Raw genomic sequence first — 15,670 nt, forward strand, 5'->3', positions numbered from 1 at the left:
TGGGTAAGGCCTAAGGCAGTGCCGGACGTGACCTTCGTCATCCACGGCCGGAGGGGCGAGGGCACCGGCCGGGCCGGTTAGCTCAGTTGGTTAGAGCGTGGTGCTAATAACGCCAAGGTCGCGGGTTCCATCCCCGTACTGGCCACATCTGCTTTTGCACCGCACTGTTTACCAGCAATGGGCTTGGTCTACCAAGTGCAGGCCATTGGGATTGCTGGACATGAAGTCCAAGCTAGGAGGAGAGTAACTTTGCTCCCGATCGGCACTGTGAAGGACGCTACAAGAGCGCACGTTTCTGACTGAGGCCATCGATGGCCGCTAACTTGTGCCTGATGGAAAGTGCTCTCGTCCTATGGGGACAAACTCCCCTTTGCGGATACCTCTGACGGTCGTGTCTCCATGCCAAGGCAACACCAGCCTAGGAAAAGATCCCCATGCACCTTATCTCCGTAGAAACTAGCATTCATTTGTCGCCGCATACTGGCTGTTAGCACGATAACTTGACTGAGGTTGCACAGCACAGGCAGGACTGGGCTTGCTGCCCACTGTGCCGAAATAGCTCAGTTGGGAGAGCGTTAGACTGAAGATCTAAAGGTCCCTGGTTCGATCCCGGGTTTCGGCAGAACGCCTGCGATGTGCTTTTTCTGGCCGCCGCTGTCAAGTTGCTGGGCGGCATCAGATGTCCTTATTTCAGGGGAACTCTTGAGAACAACGCAGGCGAGAAGGTTCCGTAGTGTCATAGTTAGGACCGTGCCGTTTGAATCCAGCGATCAGGGGTCACATCTCAGTGAAACCTGCCTTTCCTTCCAACAAGCATCTTGAAGTAAGAAGGTGAAGTAACGCATCTACTTGCTAAGGAGCCTGTAGAAGATTGACATGCATGCACCTTCTCCAAAAACTCTGCTCCTACAGAAGCATGGTGGAGGGCATCCTGATCTGTTGCGTCTCCGTGTGATGTGGAAACCGCTCCATGGTACAGGGGAATACCCTTCAGTGACTGGTGAGTCCTGCCGAGTGGGTCAGTGGGACAAGTTGTCCTCCCGTCAAGGATCTCTATGCCGAAGGGGCCGCATCCCCTTCTCTCCTCTCAGCTGGAAATAGGCAACGGCGCATGCTGGACAAGTTTTAGAGACCAATACACGGTATCTTTTCCCAGACGGCTGAACTGATCACCTTGACGGAATTCCAACGTTCCGACAAAACTGCTACCTCAGCTGTACTCAGACATGTAAAGGTTTGCAGTATTCCCCCGCCGCCTCATGCGTTCCTCGTTAGTATAGTGGACAGTATCTCCGCCTGTCACGCGGAAGACCGGGGTTCGATTCCCCGACGGGGAGGGCCTGTTGCTTTTGCTGCCCATGCAACCTCTGCTTTCTGAAAGGAGGACGATGCACCGCTGGCTTCTGGCAAGCGTGACTGCTTGCATGAGCCGGGTGCGCGAAAGCTCACATACTGGCTGGGAATGAAATGTGGGTCGGCTGCTTGGACGGCAGCTTCGCTCAGCTCTATTCCACCAAGGCTGCGAAAGCACCAGCTGACAAATGTATCTGCAGGTACGCTGGCTGAATTTGAAAGGAAACTCTCCGCAAAATCTTGTCGTTGAGAATGCAGAACACAGACTCTTTCCAGCACTGCTTGTGGTCTATGCATGGTAGTGTTCATCATCTTTGCCTTACTCCAAAGAGGTCCATGGTTCAAAGCCGGACGACAACATGCCACAGGGGTGTTTCTGCTGCCTTTAGGAAACGCTCCTAACCAAAAGGGATGGGATCAATCTGTCCTTTGTCTATGGTGGTTTCTCGATTAGTGCATTGGAAGTTTACCCCAACAGCTGTGGCCAATGTGAGCTTTGTCAGGAATGTGGCAATTAAATGACAGATCTCAATCCATTTGAGAAATTCAAAGTATCGTCCTCACTGGAAGGAGTGTTGAAGCTCAGGGGCATGCTCCAGTGCCCCTGCAGACATCCCCACACAGGCACTTTCTGGGTAAGGCCTAAGGCAGTGCCGGACGTGACCTTCGTCATCCACGGCCGGAGGGGCGAGGGCACCGGCCGGGCCGGTTAGCTCAGTTGGTTAGAGCGTGGTGCTAATAACGCCAAGGTCACGGGTTCGATCCCCGTACTGGCCACATCTGCTTTTGCACCTCACTGTTTACCAGCAATGGGCTTGGTCTACCAAGTGCAGGCCATTGGGATTGCTGGACATGAAGTCCAAGCTAGGAGGAGAGTAACTTTGCTCCCGATCGGCACTGTGAAGGACGCTACAAGAGCGCACGTTTCTGACTGAGGCCATCGATGGCCGCTAACTCGTGCCTGATGGAAAGTGCTCTCGTCCTATGGGGACAAACTCCCCTTTGCGGATACCTCTGACGGTCGTGTCTCCATGCCAAGGCAACACCAGCCTAGGAAAAGATCCCCATGCACCTTATCTCCGTAGAAACTAGCATTCATTTGTCGCCGCATACTGGCTGTTAGCACGATAACTTGACTGAGGTTGCACAGCACAGGCAGGACTGGGCTCGCTGCCCACTGTGCCGAAATAGCTCAGTTGGGAGAGCGTTAGACTGAAGATCTAAAGGTCCCTGGTTCGATCCCGGGTTTCGGCAGAACGCCTGCGACCTGCTTTTTCTGGCCGCCGCTGTCAAGTTGCTGGGCGGCATCAGATGTCCTTATTTCAGGGGAACTCTTGAGAACAACGCAGGCGAGAAGGTTCCGTAGTGTCATAGTTAGGACCGTGCCGTTTGAATCCAGCGATCAGGGGTCACATCTCAGTGAAACCTGCCTTTCCTTCCAACAAGCATCTTGAAGTAAGAAGGTGAAGTAACGCATCTACTTGCTAAGGAGCCTGTAGAAGATTGACATGCATGCACCTTCTCCAAAAACTCTGCTCCTACAGAAGCATGGTGGAGGGCATCCTGATCTGTTGCGTCTCCGTGTGATGTGGAAACCGCTCCATGGTACAGGGGAATACCCTTCAGTGACTGGTGAGTCCTGCCGGGTGGGTCAGTGGGACAAGTTGTCCTCCCGTCAAGGATCTCTATGCCGAAGGGGCCGCATCCCCTTCTCTCCTCTCAGCTGGAAATAGGCAACGGCGCATGCTGGACAAGTTTTAGAGACCAATACACGGTATCTTTTCCCAGACGGCTGAACTGATCACCTTGACGGAATTCCAACGTTCCGACAAAACTGCTACCTCAGCTGTACTCAGACATGTAAAGGTTTGCAGTATTCCCCCACCGCCTCATGCGTTCCTCGTTAGTATAGTGGACAGTATCTCTGCCTGTCACGCGGAAGACTGGGGTTCGATTCCCCGACGGGGAGGGCCTGTTGCTTTTGCTGCCCATGCAACCTCTGCTTTCTGAAAGGAGGACGATGCACCGCTGGCTTCTGGCAAGCGTGACTGCTTGCATGAGCCGGGTGCGCGAAAGCTCACATACTGGCTGGGAATGAAATGTGGGTCGGCTGCTTGGACGGCAGCTTCGCTCAGCTCTATTCCACCAAGGCTGCGAAAGCACCAGCTGACAAATGTATCTGCAGGTACGCTGGCTGAATTTGAAAGGAAACTCTCCGCAAAATCTTGTCGTTGAGAATGCAGAACACAGACTCTTTCCAGCACTGCTTGTGGTCTATGCATGGTAGTGTTCATCATCTTTGCCTTACTCCAAAGAGGTCCATGGTTCAAAGCCGGACGACAACATGCCACAGGGGTGTTTCTGCTGCCTTTAGGAAACGCTCCTAACCAAAAGGGATGGGATCAATCTGTCCTTTGTCTATGGTGGTTTCTCGATTAGTGCATTGGAAGTTTACCCCAACAGCTGTGGCCAATGTGAGCTTTGTCAGGAATGTGGCAATTAAATGACAGATCTCAATCCATTTGAGAAATTCAAAGTATCGTCCTCACTGGAAGGAGTGTTGAAGCTCAGGGGCATGCTCCAGTGCCCCTGCAGACATCCCCACACAGGCACTTTCTGGGTAAGGCCTAAGGCAGTGCCGGACGTGACCTTCGTCATCCACGGCCGGAGGGGCGAGGGCACCGGCCGGGCCGGTTAGCTCAGTTGGTTAGAGCGTGGTGCTAATAACGCCAAGGTCGCGGGTTCCATCCCCGTACTGGCCACATCTGCTTTTGCACCGCACTGTTTACCAGCAATGGGCTTGGTCTACCAAGTGCAGGCCATTGGGATTGCTGGACATGAAGTCCAAGCTAGGAGGAGAGTAACTTTGCTCCCGATCGGCACTGTGAAGGACGCTACAAGAGCGCACGTTTCTGACTGAGGCCATCGATGGCCGCTAACTTGTGCCTGATGGAAAGTGCTCTCGTCCTATGGGGACAAACTCCCCTTTGCGGATACCTCTGACGGTCGTGTCTCCATGCCAAGGCAACACCAGCCTAGGAAAAGATCCCCATGCACCTTATCTCCGTAGAAACTAGCATTCATTTGTCGCCGCATACTGGCTGTTAGCACGATAACTTGACTGAGGTTGCACAGCACAGGCAGGACTGGGCTTGCTGCCCACTGTGCCGAAATAGCTCAGTTGGGAGAGCGTTAGACTGAAGATCTAAAGGTCCCTGGTTCGATCCCGGGTTTCGGCAGAACGCCTGCGATGTGCTTTTTCTGGCCGCCGCTGTCAAGTTGCTGGGCGGCATCAGATGTCCTTATTTCAGGGGAACTCTTGAGAACAACGCAGGCGAGAAGGTTCCGTAGTGTCATAGTTAGGACCGTGCCGTTTGAATCCAGCGATCAGGGGTCACATCTCAGTGAAACCTGCCTTTCCTTCCAACAAGCATCTTGAAGTAAGAAGGTGAAGTAACGCATCTACTTGCTAAGGAGCCTGTAGAAGATTGACATGCATGCACCTTCTCCAAAAACTCTGCTCCTACAGAAGCATGGTGGAGGGCATCCTGATCTGTTGCGTCTCCGTGTGATGTGGAAACCGCTCCATGGTACAGGGGAATACCCTTCAGTGACTGGTGAGTCCTGCCGAGTGGGTCAGTGGGACAAGTTGTCCTCCCGTCAAGGATCTCTATGCCGAAGGGGCCGCATCCCCTTCTCTCCTCTCAGCTGGAAATAGGCAACGGCGCATGCTGGACAAGTTTTAGAGACCAATACACGGTATCTTTTCCCAGACGGCTGAACTGATCACCTTGACGGAATTCCAACGTTCCGACAAAACTGCTACCTCAGCTGTACTCAGACATGTAAAGGTTTGCAGTATTCCCCCGCCGCCTCATGCGTTCCTCGTTAGTATAGTGGACAGTATCTCCGCCTGTCACGCGGAAAACCGGGGTTCGATTCCCCGACGGGGAGGGCCTGTTGCTTTTGCTGCCCATGCAACCTCTGCTTTCTGAAAGGAGGACGATGCACCGCTGGCTTCTGGCAAGCGTGACTGCTTGCATGAGCCGGGTGCGCGAAAGCTCACATACTGGCTGGGAATGAAATGTGGGTCGGCTGCTTGGACGGCAGCTTCGCTCAGCTCTATTCCACCAAGGCTGCGAAAGCACCAGCTGACAAATGTATCTGCAGGTACGCTGGCTGAATTTGAAAGGAAACTCTCCGCAAAATCTTGTCGTTGAGAATGCAGAACACAGACTCTTTCCAGCACTGCTTGTGGTCTATGCATGGTAGTGTTCATCATCTTTGGACGTGACCTTCGTCATCCACGGCCGGAGGGGCGAGGGCACCGGCCGGGCCGGTTAGCTCAGTTGGTTCGAGCGTGGTGCTAATAACGCCAAGGTCGCGGGTTCGATCCCCGTACTGGCCACATCTGCTTTTGCACCGCACTGTTTACCAGCAATGGGCTTGGTCTACCAAGTGCAGGCCATTGGGATTGCTGGACATGAAGTCCAAGCTAGGAGGAGAGTAACTTTGCTCCCGATCGGCACTGTGAAGGACGCTACAAGAGCGCACGTTTCTGACTGAGGCCATCGATAGCCGCTAACTCGTGCCTGATGGAAAGTGCTCTCGTCCTATGGGGACAAACTCCCCTTTGCGGATACCTCTGACGGTCGTGTCTCCATGCCAAGGCAACACCAGCCTAGGAAAAGATCCCCATGCACCTTATCTCCGTAGAAACTAGCATTCATTTGTCGCCGCATACTGGCTGTTAGCACGATAACTTGACTGAGGTTGCACAGCACAGGCAGGACTGGGCTCGCTGCCCACCGTGCAGAAATAGCTCAGTTGGGAGAGCGTTAGACTGAAGATCTAAAGGTCGCTGGTTTGATCCCGGGTTTCGGCAGAACGCCTGCGACATGCTTTTTCTGGCCGCCGCTGTCAAGTTGCTGGGCGGCATCAGAAGTCCTTATTTCAGGGGAACTCTTGAGAACAACGCAGGCGAGAAGGTTCCGTAGTGTCATAGTTAGGACCGTGCCGTTTGAATCCAGCGATCAGGGGTCACATCTCAGTGAAACCTGCCTTTCCTTCCAACAAGCATCTTGAAGTAAGAAGGTAAAGTAACGCATCTACTTGCTAAGGAGCCTGTAGAAGATTGACATGCATGCACCTTCTCCAAAAACTCTGCTCCTACAGAAGCATGGTGGAGGGCATCCTGATCTGTTGCGTCTCCGTGTGATGTGGAAACCGCTCCATGGTACAGGGGAATACCCTTCAGTGACTGGTGAGTCCTGCCGAGTGGGTCAGTGGGACAAGTTGTCCTCCCGTCAAGGATCTCTATGCCGAAGGGGCCGCATCCCCTTCGCTCCTCTCAGCTGGAAATAGGCAACGGCGCATGCTGGACAAGTTTTAGAGACCAATACACGGTATCTTTTCCCAGACGGCTGAACTGATCACCTTGACGGAATTCCAACGTTCCGATAAAACTGCTACCTCAGCTGTACTCAGACATGTAAAGGTTTGCAGTATTCCCCCACCGCCTCATGCGTTCCTCGTTAGTATAGTGGACAGTATCTCCGCCTGTCACGCGGAAGACCGGGGTTCGATTCCCCGACGGGGAGGGCCTGTTGCTTTTGCTGCCCATGCAACCTGTGCTTTCTGAAAGGAGGACGATGCACCGCTGGCTTCTGGCAAGCGTGACTGCTTGCATGAGCCGGGTGCGCGAAAGCTCACATACTGGCTGGGAATGAAATGTGGGTCGGCTGCTTGGACGGCAGCTTCGCTCAGCTCTATTCCACCAAGGCTGCGAAAGCACCAGCTGACAAATGTATCTGCAGGTACGCTGGCTGAATTTGAAAGAAACTCTCCGCAAAATCTTGTCGTTGAGAATGCAGAACACAGACTCTTTCCAGCACTGCTTGTGGTCTATGCATGGTAGTGTTCATCATCTTTGCCTTACTCCAAAGAGGTCCATGGTTCAAAGCTGGACGACAACATGCCACAGGGGTGTTTCTGCTGCCTTTAGGAAACGCTCCTAACCAAAAGGGATGGGATCAATCTGTCCTTTGTCTATGGTGGTTTCTCGATTAGTGCATTGGAAGTTTACCCCAACAGCTGTGGCCAATGTGAGCTTTGTCAGGAATGTGGCAATTAAATGACAGATCTCAATCCATTTGAGAAATTCAAAGTATCGTCCTCACTGGAAGGAGTGTTGAAGCTCAGGGGCATGCTCCAGTGCCCCTGCAGACATCCCCACACAGGCACTTTCTGGGTAAGGCCTAAGGCAGTGCCGGACGTGACCTTCGTCATCCACGGCCGGAGGGGCGAGGGCACCAGCTGGGCCGGTTAGCTCAGTTGGTTAGAGCGTGGTGCTAATAACGCCAAGGTCGCGGGTTCGATCCCCGTACTGGCCACATCTGCTTTTGCACCGCACTGTTTACCAGCAATGGGCTTGGTCTACCAAGTGCAGGCCATTGGGATTGCTGGACATGAAGTCCAAGCTAGGAGGAGAGTAACTTTGCTCCCGATCGGCACTGTGAAGGACGCTACAAGAGCGCACGTTTCTGACTGAGGCCATCGATGGCCGCTAACTTGTGCCTGATGGAAAGTGCTCTCGTCCTATGGGGACAAACTCCCCTTTGCGGATACCTCTGACGGTCGTGTCTCCATGCCAAGGCAACAACAGCCTAGGAAAAGATCCCCATGCACCTTATCTCCGTAGAAACTAGCATTCATTTGTCGCCGCATACTGGCTGTTAGCACGATAACTTGACTGAGGTTGCACAGCACAGGCAGGACTGGGCTTGCTGCCCACTGTGCCGAAATAGCTCAGTTGGGAGAGCGTTAGACTGAAGATCTAAAGGTCCCTGGTTCGATCCCGGGTTTCGGCAGAACGCCTGCGATGTGCTTTTTCTGGCCGCCGCTGTCAAGTTGCTGGGCGGCATCAGATGTCCTTATTTCAGGGGAACTCTTGAGAACAACGCAGGCGAGAAGGTTCCGTAGTGTCATAGTTAGGACCGTGCCGTTTGAATCCAGCGATCAGGGGTCACATCTCAGTGAAACCTGCCTTTCCTTCCAACAAGCATCTTGAAGTAAGAAGGTGAAGTAACGCATCTACTTGCTAAGGAGCCTGTAGAAGATTGACATGCATGCACCTTCTCCAAAAACTCTGCTCCTACAGAAGCATGGTGGAGGGCATCCTGATCTGTTGCGTCTCCGTGTGATGTGGAAACCGCTCCATGGTACAGGGGAATACCCTTCAGTGACTGGTGAGTCCTGCCGAGTGGGTCAGTGGGACAAGTTGTCCTCCCGTCAAGGATCTCTATGCCGAAGGGGCCGCATCCCCTTCTCTCCTCTCAGCTGGAAATAGGCAACGGCGCATGCTGGACAAGTTTTAGAGACCAATACACGGTATCTTTTCCCAGACGGCTGAACTGATCACCTTGACGGAATTCCAACGTTCCGACAAAACTGCTACCTCAGCTGTACTCAGACATGTAAAGGTTTGCAGTATTCCCCCGCCGCCTCATGCGTTCCTCGTTAGTATAGTGGACAGTATCTCCGCCTGTCACGCGGAAGACCGGGGTTCGATTCCCCGACGGGGAGGGCCTGTTGCTTTTGCTGCCCATGCAACCTCTGCTTTCTGAAAGGAGGACGATGCACCGCTGGCTTCTGGCAAGCGTGACTGCTTGCATGAGCCGGGTGCGCGAAAGCTCACATACTGGCTGGGAATGAAATGTGGGTCGGCTGCTTGGACGGCAGCTTCGCTCAGCTCTATTCCACCAAGGCTGCGAAAGCACCAGCTGACAAATGTATCTGCAGGTACGCTGGCTGAATTTGAAAGGAAACTCTCCGCAAAATCTTGTCGTTGAGAATGCAGAACACAGACTCTTTCCAGCACTGCTTGTGGTCTATGCATGGTAGTGTTCATCATCTTTGCCTTACTCCAAAGAGGTCCATGGTTCAAAGCCGGACGACAACATGCCACAGGGGTGTTTCTGCTGCCTTTAGGAAACGCTCCTAACCAAAAGGGATGGGATCAATCTGTCCTTTGTCTATGGTGGTTTCTCGATTAGTGCATTGGAAGTTTACCCCAACAGCTGTGGCCAATGTGAGCTTTGTCAGGAATGTGGCAATTAAATGACAGATCTCAATCCATTTGAGAAATTCAAAGTATCGTCCTCACTGTAAGGAGTGTTGAAGCTCAGGGGCATGCTCCAGTGCCCCTGCAGACATCCCCACACAGGCACTTTCTGGGTAAGGCCTAAGGCAGTGCCGGACGTGACCTTCGTCATCCACGGCCGGAGGGGCGAGGGCACCGGCCGGGCCGGTTAGCTCAGTTGGTTAGAGCGTGGTGCTAATAACGCCAAGGTCGCGGGTTCGATCCCCGTACTGGCCACATCTGCTTTTGCACCGCACTGTTTACCAGCAATGGGCTTGGTCTACCAAGTGCAGGCCATTGGGATTGCTGGACATGAAGTCCAAGCTAGGAGGAGAGTAACTTTGCTCCCGATCGGCACTGTGAAGGACGCTACAAGAGCGCACGTTTCTGACTGAGGCCATCGATAGCCGCTAACTCGTGCCTGATGGAAAGTGCTCTCGTCCTATGGGGACAAACTCCCCTTTGCGGATACCTCTGACGGTCGTGTCTCCATGCCAAGGCAACACCAGCCTAGGAAAAGATCCCCATGCACCTTATCTCCGTAGAAACTAGCATTCATTTGTCGCCGCATACTGGCTGTTAGCACGATAACTTGACTGAGGTTGCACAGCACAGGCAGGACTGGGCTCGCTGCCCACCGTGCAGAAATAGCTCAGTTGGGAGAGCGTTAGACTGAAGATCTAAAGGTCGCTGGTTTGATCCCGGGTTTCGGCAGAACGCCTGCGACATGCTTTTTCTGGCCGCCGCTGTCAAGTTGCTGGGCGGCATCAGAAGTCCTTATTTCAGGGGAACTCTTGAGAACAACGCAGGCGAGAAGGTTCCGTAGTGTCATAGTTAGGACCGTGCCGTTTGAATCCAGCGATCAGGGGTCACATCTCAGTGAAACCTGCCTTTCCTTCCAACAAGCATCTTGAAGTAAGAAGGTAAAGTAACGCATCTACTTGCTAAGGAGCCTGTAGAAGATTGACATGCATGCACCTTCTCCAAAAACTCTGCTCCTACAGAAGCATGGTGGAGGGCATCCTGATCTGTTGCGTCTCCGTGTGATGTGGAAACCGCTCCATGGTACAGGGGAATACCCTTCAGTGACTGGTGAGTCCTGCCGAGTGGGTCAGTGGGACAAGTTGTCCTCCCGTCAAGGATCTCTATGCCGAAGGGGCCGCATCCCCTTCGCTCCTCTCAGCTGGAAATAGGCAACGGCGCATGCTGGACAAGTTTTAGAGACCAATACACGGTATCTTTTCCCAGACGGCTGAACTGATCACCTTGACGGAATTCCAACGTTCCGATAAAACTGCTACCTCAGCTGTACTCAGACATGTAAAGGTTTGCAGTATTCCCCCACCGCCTCATGCGTTCCTCGTTAGTATAGTGGACAGTATCTCCGCCTGTCACGCGGAAGACCGGGGTTCGATTCCCCGACGGGGAGGGCCTGTTGCTTTTGCTGCCCATGCAACCTGTGCTTTCTGAAAGGAGGACGATGCACCGCTGGCTTCTGGCAAGCGTGACTGCTTGCATGAGCCGGGTGCGCGAAAGCTCACATACTGGCTGGGAATGAAATGTGGGTCGGCTGCTTGGACGGCAGCTTCGCTCAGCTCTATTCCACCAAGGCTGCGAAAGCACCAGCTGACAAATGTATCTGCAGGTACGCTGGCTGAATTTGAAAGAAACTCTCCGCAAAATCTTGTCGTTGAGAATGCAGAACACAGACTCTTTCCAGCACTGCTTGTGGTCTATGCATGGTAGTGTTCATCATCTTTGCCTTACTCCAAAGAGGTCCATGGTTCAAAGCTGGACGACAACATGCCACAGGGGTGTTTCTGCTGCCTTTAGGAAACGCTCCTAACCAAAAGGGATGGGATCAATCTGTCCTTTGTCTATGGTGGTTTCTCGATTAGTGCATTGGAAGTTTACCCCAACAGCTGTGGCCAATGTGAGCTTTGTCAGGAATGTGGCAATTAAATGACAGATCTCAATCCATTTGAGAAATTCAAAGTATCGTCCTCACTGGAAGGAGTGTTGAAGCTCAGGGGCATGCTCCAGTGCCCCTGCAGACATCCCCACACAGGCACTTTCTGGGTAAGGCCTAAGGCAGTGCCGGACGTGACCTTCGTCATCCACGGCCGGAGGGGCGAGGGCACCAGCTGGGCCGGTTAGCTCAGTTGGTTAGAGCGTGGTGCTAATAACGCCAAGGTCGCGGGTTCGATCCCCGTACTGGCCACATCTGCTTTTGCACCGCACTGTTTACCAGCAATGGGCTTGGTCTACCAAGTGCAGGCCATTGGGATTGCTGGACATGAAGTCCAAGCTAGGAGGAGAGTAACTTTGCTCCCGATCGGCACTGTGAAGGACGCTACAAGAGCGCACGTTTCTGACTGAGGCCATCGATGGCCGCTAACTCGTGCCTGATGGAAAGTGCTCTCGTCCTATGGGGACAAACTCCCCTTTGCGGATACCTCTGACGGTCGTGTCTCCATGCCAAGGCAACACCAGCCTAGAAAAAGATCCCCATGCACATTATCTCCGTAGAAACTAGCATTCATTTGTCGCCGCATACTGGCTGTTAGCACGATAACTTGACTGAGGTTGCACAGCACAGGCAGGACTGGGCTTGCTGCCCGCCGTGCCGAAATAGCTCAGTTGGGAGAGCGTTAGACTGAAGATCTAAAGGTCCCTGGTTCGATCCCGGGTTTCGGCAGAACGCCTGCAACATACTTTTTCTGGCCGCCGCTGTCAAGTTGCTGGGCGGCATCAGATGTCCTTATTTCAGGGGAACTCTTGAGAACAACGCAGGCGAGAAGGTTCCGTAGTGTCATAGTTAGGACCGTGCCGTTTGAATCCAGCGATCAGGGGTCACATCTCAGTGAAACCTGCCTTTCCTTCCAACAAGCATCTTGAAGTAAGAAGGTGAAGTAACGCATCTACTTGCTAAGGAGCCTGTAGAAGATTGACATGCATGCACCTTCTCCAAAAACTCTGCTCCTACAGAAGCATGGTGGAGGGCATCCTGATCTGTTGCGTCTCCGTGTGATGTGGAAACCGCTCCATGGTACAGGGGAATACCCTTCAGTGACTGGTGAGTCCTGCCGAGTGGGTCAGTGGGACAAGTTGTCCTCCCGTCAAGGATCTCTATGCCGAAGGGGCCGCATCCCCTTCTCTCCTCTCAGCTGGAAATAGGCAACGGCGCATGCTGGACAAGTTTTAGAGACCAATACACGGTATCTTTTCCCAGACGGCTGAACTGATCACCTTGACGGAATTCCAACGTTCCGACAAAACTGCTACCTCAGCTGTACTCAGACATGTAAAGGTTTGCAGTATTCCCCCGCCGCCTCATGCGTTCCTTGTTAGTATAATGGACAGTATCTCCGCCTGTCACGCGGAAGACCGGGGTTCGATTCCCCGACGGGGAGGGCCTGTTGCTTTTGCTGCCCATGCAACCTCTGCTTTCTGAAAGGAGGACGATGCACCGCTGGCTTCTGGCAAGCGTGACTGCTTGCATGAGCCGGGTGCGCGAAAGCTCACATACTGGCTGGGAATGAAATGTGGGTCGGCTGCTTGGACGGCAGCTTCGCTCAGCTCTATTCCACCAAGGCTGCGAAAGCACCAGCTGACAAATGTATCTGCAGGTACGCTGGCTGAATTTGAAAGGAAACTCTCCGCAAAATCTTGTCGTTGAGAATGCAGAACACAGACTCTTTCCAGCACTGCTTGTGGTCTATGCATGGTAGTGTTCATCATCTTTGCCTTACTCCAAAGAGGTCCATGGTTCAAAGCTGGACGACAACATGCCACAGGGGTTTTTCTGCTGCCTTTAGGAAACGCTCCTAACCAAAAGGGATGGGATCAATCTGTCCTTTGTCTATGGTGGTTTCTCGATTAGTGCATTGGAAGTTTACCCCAACAGCTGTGGCCAATGTGAGCTTTGTCAGGAATGTGGCAATTAAATGACAGATCTCAATCCATTTGAGAAATTCAAAGTATCGTCCTCACTGGAAGGAGTGTTGAAGCTCAGGGGCATGCTCCAGTGCCCCTGCAGACATCCCCACACAGGCACTTTCTGGGTAAGGCCTAAGGCAGTGCCGGACGTGACCTTCGTCATCCACGGCCGGAGGGGCGAGGGCACCGGCCGGGCCGGTTAGCTCAGTTGGTTAGAGCGTGGTGCTAATAACGCCAAGGTCGCGGGTTCGATCCCCGTACTGGCCACATCTGCTTTTGCACCGCACTGTTTACCAGCAATGGGCTTGGTCTACCAAGTGCAGGCCATTGGGATTGCTGGACATGAAGTCCAAGCTAGGAGGAGAGTAACTTTGCTCCCGATCGGCACTGTGAAGGACGCTACAAGAGCGCACGTTTCTGACTGAGGCCATCGATGGCCGCTAACTCGTGCCTGATGGAAAGTGCTCTCGTCCTATGGGGACAAACTCCCCTTTGCGGATACCTCTGACGGTCGTGTCTCCATGCCAAGGCAACACCAGCCTAGGAAAAGATCCCCATGCACCTTATCTCCGTAGAAACTAGCATTCATTTGTCGCCGCATACTGGCTGTTAGCACGATAACTTGACTGAGGTTGCACAGCACAGGCAGGACTGGGCTCGCTGCCCACCGTGCAGAAATAGCTCAGTTGGGAGAGCGTTAGACTGAAGATCTAAAGGTCGCTGGTTCGATCCCGGGTTTCGGCAGAACGCCTGCGACATGCTTTTTCTGGCCGCCGCTGTCAAGTTGCTGGGCGGCATCAGATGTCCTTATTTCAGGGGAACTCTTGAGAACAACGCAGGCGAGAAGGTTCCGTAGTGTCATAGTTAGGACCGTGCCGTTTGAATCCAGCGATCAGGGGTCACATCTCAGTGAAACCTGCCTTTCCTTCCAACAAGCATCTTGAAGTAAGAAGGTGAAGTAACGCATCTACTTGCTAAGGAGCCTGTAGAAGATTGACATGCATGCACCTTCTCCAAAAACTCTGCTCCTACAGAAGCATGGTGGAGGGCATCCTGATCTGTTGCGTCTCCGTGTGATGTGGAAACCGCTCCATGGTACAGGGGAATACCCTTCAGTGACTGGTGAGTCCTGCCGAGTGGGTCAGTGGGACAAGTTGTCCTCCCGTCAAGGATCTCTATGCCGAAGGGGCCGCATCCCCTTCGCTCCTCTCAGCTGGAAATAGGCAACGGCGCATGCTGGACAAGTTTTAGAGACCAATACACGGTATCTTTTCCCAGACGGCTGAACTGATCACCTTGACGGAATTCCAACGTTCCGACAAAACTGCTACCTCAGCTGTACTCAGACATGTAAAGGTTTGCAGTATTCCCCCACCGCCTCATGCGTTCCTCGTTAGTATAGTGGACAGTATCTCCGCCTGTCACGCGGAAGACAGGGGTTCGATTCCCCGACGGGGAGGGCCTGTTGCTTTTGCTGCCCATGCAACCTGTGCTTTCTGAAAGGAGGACGATGCACCGCTGGCTTCTGGCAAGCGTGACTGCTTGCATGAGCCGGGTGCGCGAAAGCTCACATACTGGCTGGGAATGAAATGTGGGTCGGCTGCTTGGACGGCAGCTTCGCTCAGCTCTATTCCACCAAGGCTGCGAAAGCACCAGCTGACAAATGTATCTGCAGGTACGCTGGCTGAATTTGAAAGGAAACTCTCCGCAAAATCTTGTCGTTGAGAATGCAGAACACAGACTCTTTCCAGCACTGCTTGTGGTCTATGCATGGTAGTGTTCATCATCTTTGCCTTACTCCAAAGAGGTCCATGGTTCAAAGCCGGACGACAACATGCCACAGGGGTGTTTCTGCTGCCTTTAGGAAACGCTCCTAACCAAAAGGGATGGGATCAATCTGTCCTTTGTCTATGGTGGTTTCTCGATTAGTGCATTGGAAGTTTACCCCAACAGCTGTGGCCAATGTGAGCTTTGTCAGGAATGTGGCAATTAAATGACAGATCTCAATCCATTTGAGAAATTCAAAGTATCGTCCTCACTGGAAGAAGTGTTGAAGCTCAGGGGCATGCTCCAGTGCCAGCCGCTAGCTCGTGCCTGATGGAAAGTGCTCTCGTCCTATGGGGACAAACTCCCCTTTGCAGATACCTCTGACGGTCGTGTCTCCATGCCAAGGCAACAACAGCCTAGGAAAAGATCCCCATGCACCTTATCTCCGTAGAAACTAGCATTCATTTGTCG

General features: G+C 53.0%; 17 non-coding genes across 17 annotated transcripts; all 17 read left to right on the forward strand.

Moving 5' to 3' along the window:
* The first annotated feature begins 71 nt into the window (after window positions 1-71).
* Window positions 72-145, forward strand: trnai-aau (transfer RNA isoleucine (anticodon AAU)). Its single transcript has one exon. It is a non-coding gene; the product is annotated as a tRNA-Ile (tRNA).
* A 404-nt stretch (window positions 146-549) lies between these two features.
* trnaf-gaa (transfer RNA phenylalanine (anticodon GAA)) lies at window positions 550-622 on the forward strand. The gene has a single exon. It is a non-coding gene; the product is annotated as a tRNA-Phe (tRNA).
* Window positions 623-1,265: 643 nt separating this feature from the next.
* trnad-guc (transfer RNA aspartic acid (anticodon GUC)) lies at window positions 1,266-1,337 on the forward strand. Its single transcript has one exon. It is a non-coding gene; the product is annotated as a tRNA-Asp (tRNA).
* A 719-nt stretch (window positions 1,338-2,056) lies between these two features.
* On the forward strand, window positions 2,057-2,130 carry trnai-aau (transfer RNA isoleucine (anticodon AAU)). The gene has a single exon. It is a non-coding gene; the product is annotated as a tRNA-Ile (tRNA).
* A 404-nt stretch (window positions 2,131-2,534) lies between these two features.
* Window positions 2,535-2,607, forward strand: trnaf-gaa (transfer RNA phenylalanine (anticodon GAA)). Its single transcript has one exon. It is a non-coding gene; the product is annotated as a tRNA-Phe (tRNA).
* Window positions 2,608-4,041: 1,434 nt separating this feature from the next.
* Window positions 4,042-4,115, forward strand: trnai-aau (transfer RNA isoleucine (anticodon AAU)). The gene has a single exon. It is a non-coding gene; the product is annotated as a tRNA-Ile (tRNA).
* A 404-nt stretch (window positions 4,116-4,519) lies between these two features.
* Window positions 4,520-4,592, forward strand: trnaf-gaa (transfer RNA phenylalanine (anticodon GAA)). Its single transcript has one exon. It is a non-coding gene; the product is annotated as a tRNA-Phe (tRNA).
* Window positions 4,593-5,687: 1,095 nt separating this feature from the next.
* Window positions 5,688-5,761, forward strand: trnai-aau (transfer RNA isoleucine (anticodon AAU)). Its single transcript has one exon. It is a non-coding gene; the product is annotated as a tRNA-Ile (tRNA).
* A 1,120-nt stretch (window positions 5,762-6,881) lies between these two features.
* trnad-guc (transfer RNA aspartic acid (anticodon GUC)) lies at window positions 6,882-6,953 on the forward strand. Its single transcript has one exon. It is a non-coding gene; the product is annotated as a tRNA-Asp (tRNA).
* A 718-nt stretch (window positions 6,954-7,671) lies between these two features.
* On the forward strand, window positions 7,672-7,745 carry trnai-aau (transfer RNA isoleucine (anticodon AAU)). The gene has a single exon. It is a non-coding gene; the product is annotated as a tRNA-Ile (tRNA).
* A 404-nt stretch (window positions 7,746-8,149) lies between these two features.
* On the forward strand, window positions 8,150-8,222 carry trnaf-gaa (transfer RNA phenylalanine (anticodon GAA)). The gene has a single exon. It is a non-coding gene; the product is annotated as a tRNA-Phe (tRNA).
* Window positions 8,223-8,865: 643 nt separating this feature from the next.
* On the forward strand, window positions 8,866-8,937 carry trnad-guc (transfer RNA aspartic acid (anticodon GUC)). Its single transcript has one exon. It is a non-coding gene; the product is annotated as a tRNA-Asp (tRNA).
* Window positions 8,938-9,656: 719 nt separating this feature from the next.
* Window positions 9,657-9,730, forward strand: trnai-aau (transfer RNA isoleucine (anticodon AAU)). The gene has a single exon. It is a non-coding gene; the product is annotated as a tRNA-Ile (tRNA).
* A 1,120-nt stretch (window positions 9,731-10,850) lies between these two features.
* Window positions 10,851-10,922, forward strand: trnad-guc (transfer RNA aspartic acid (anticodon GUC)). Its single transcript has one exon. It is a non-coding gene; the product is annotated as a tRNA-Asp (tRNA).
* Window positions 10,923-11,640: 718 nt separating this feature from the next.
* Window positions 11,641-11,714, forward strand: trnai-aau (transfer RNA isoleucine (anticodon AAU)). The gene has a single exon. It is a non-coding gene; the product is annotated as a tRNA-Ile (tRNA).
* Window positions 11,715-12,118: 404 nt separating this feature from the next.
* On the forward strand, window positions 12,119-12,191 carry trnaf-gaa (transfer RNA phenylalanine (anticodon GAA)). The gene has a single exon. It is a non-coding gene; the product is annotated as a tRNA-Phe (tRNA).
* Window positions 12,192-13,625: 1,434 nt separating this feature from the next.
* Window positions 13,626-13,699, forward strand: trnai-aau (transfer RNA isoleucine (anticodon AAU)). The gene has a single exon. It is a non-coding gene; the product is annotated as a tRNA-Ile (tRNA).
* Window positions 13,700-15,670: the final 1,971 nt, after the last annotated feature.

This window comes from Salminus brasiliensis, chromosome 22 (genome assembly GCF_030463535.1).
Source record: "Salminus brasiliensis chromosome 22, fSalBra1.hap2, whole genome shotgun sequence".
Taxonomy (NCBI): domain Eukaryota; kingdom Metazoa; phylum Chordata; class Actinopteri; order Characiformes; family Bryconidae; genus Salminus; species Salminus brasiliensis.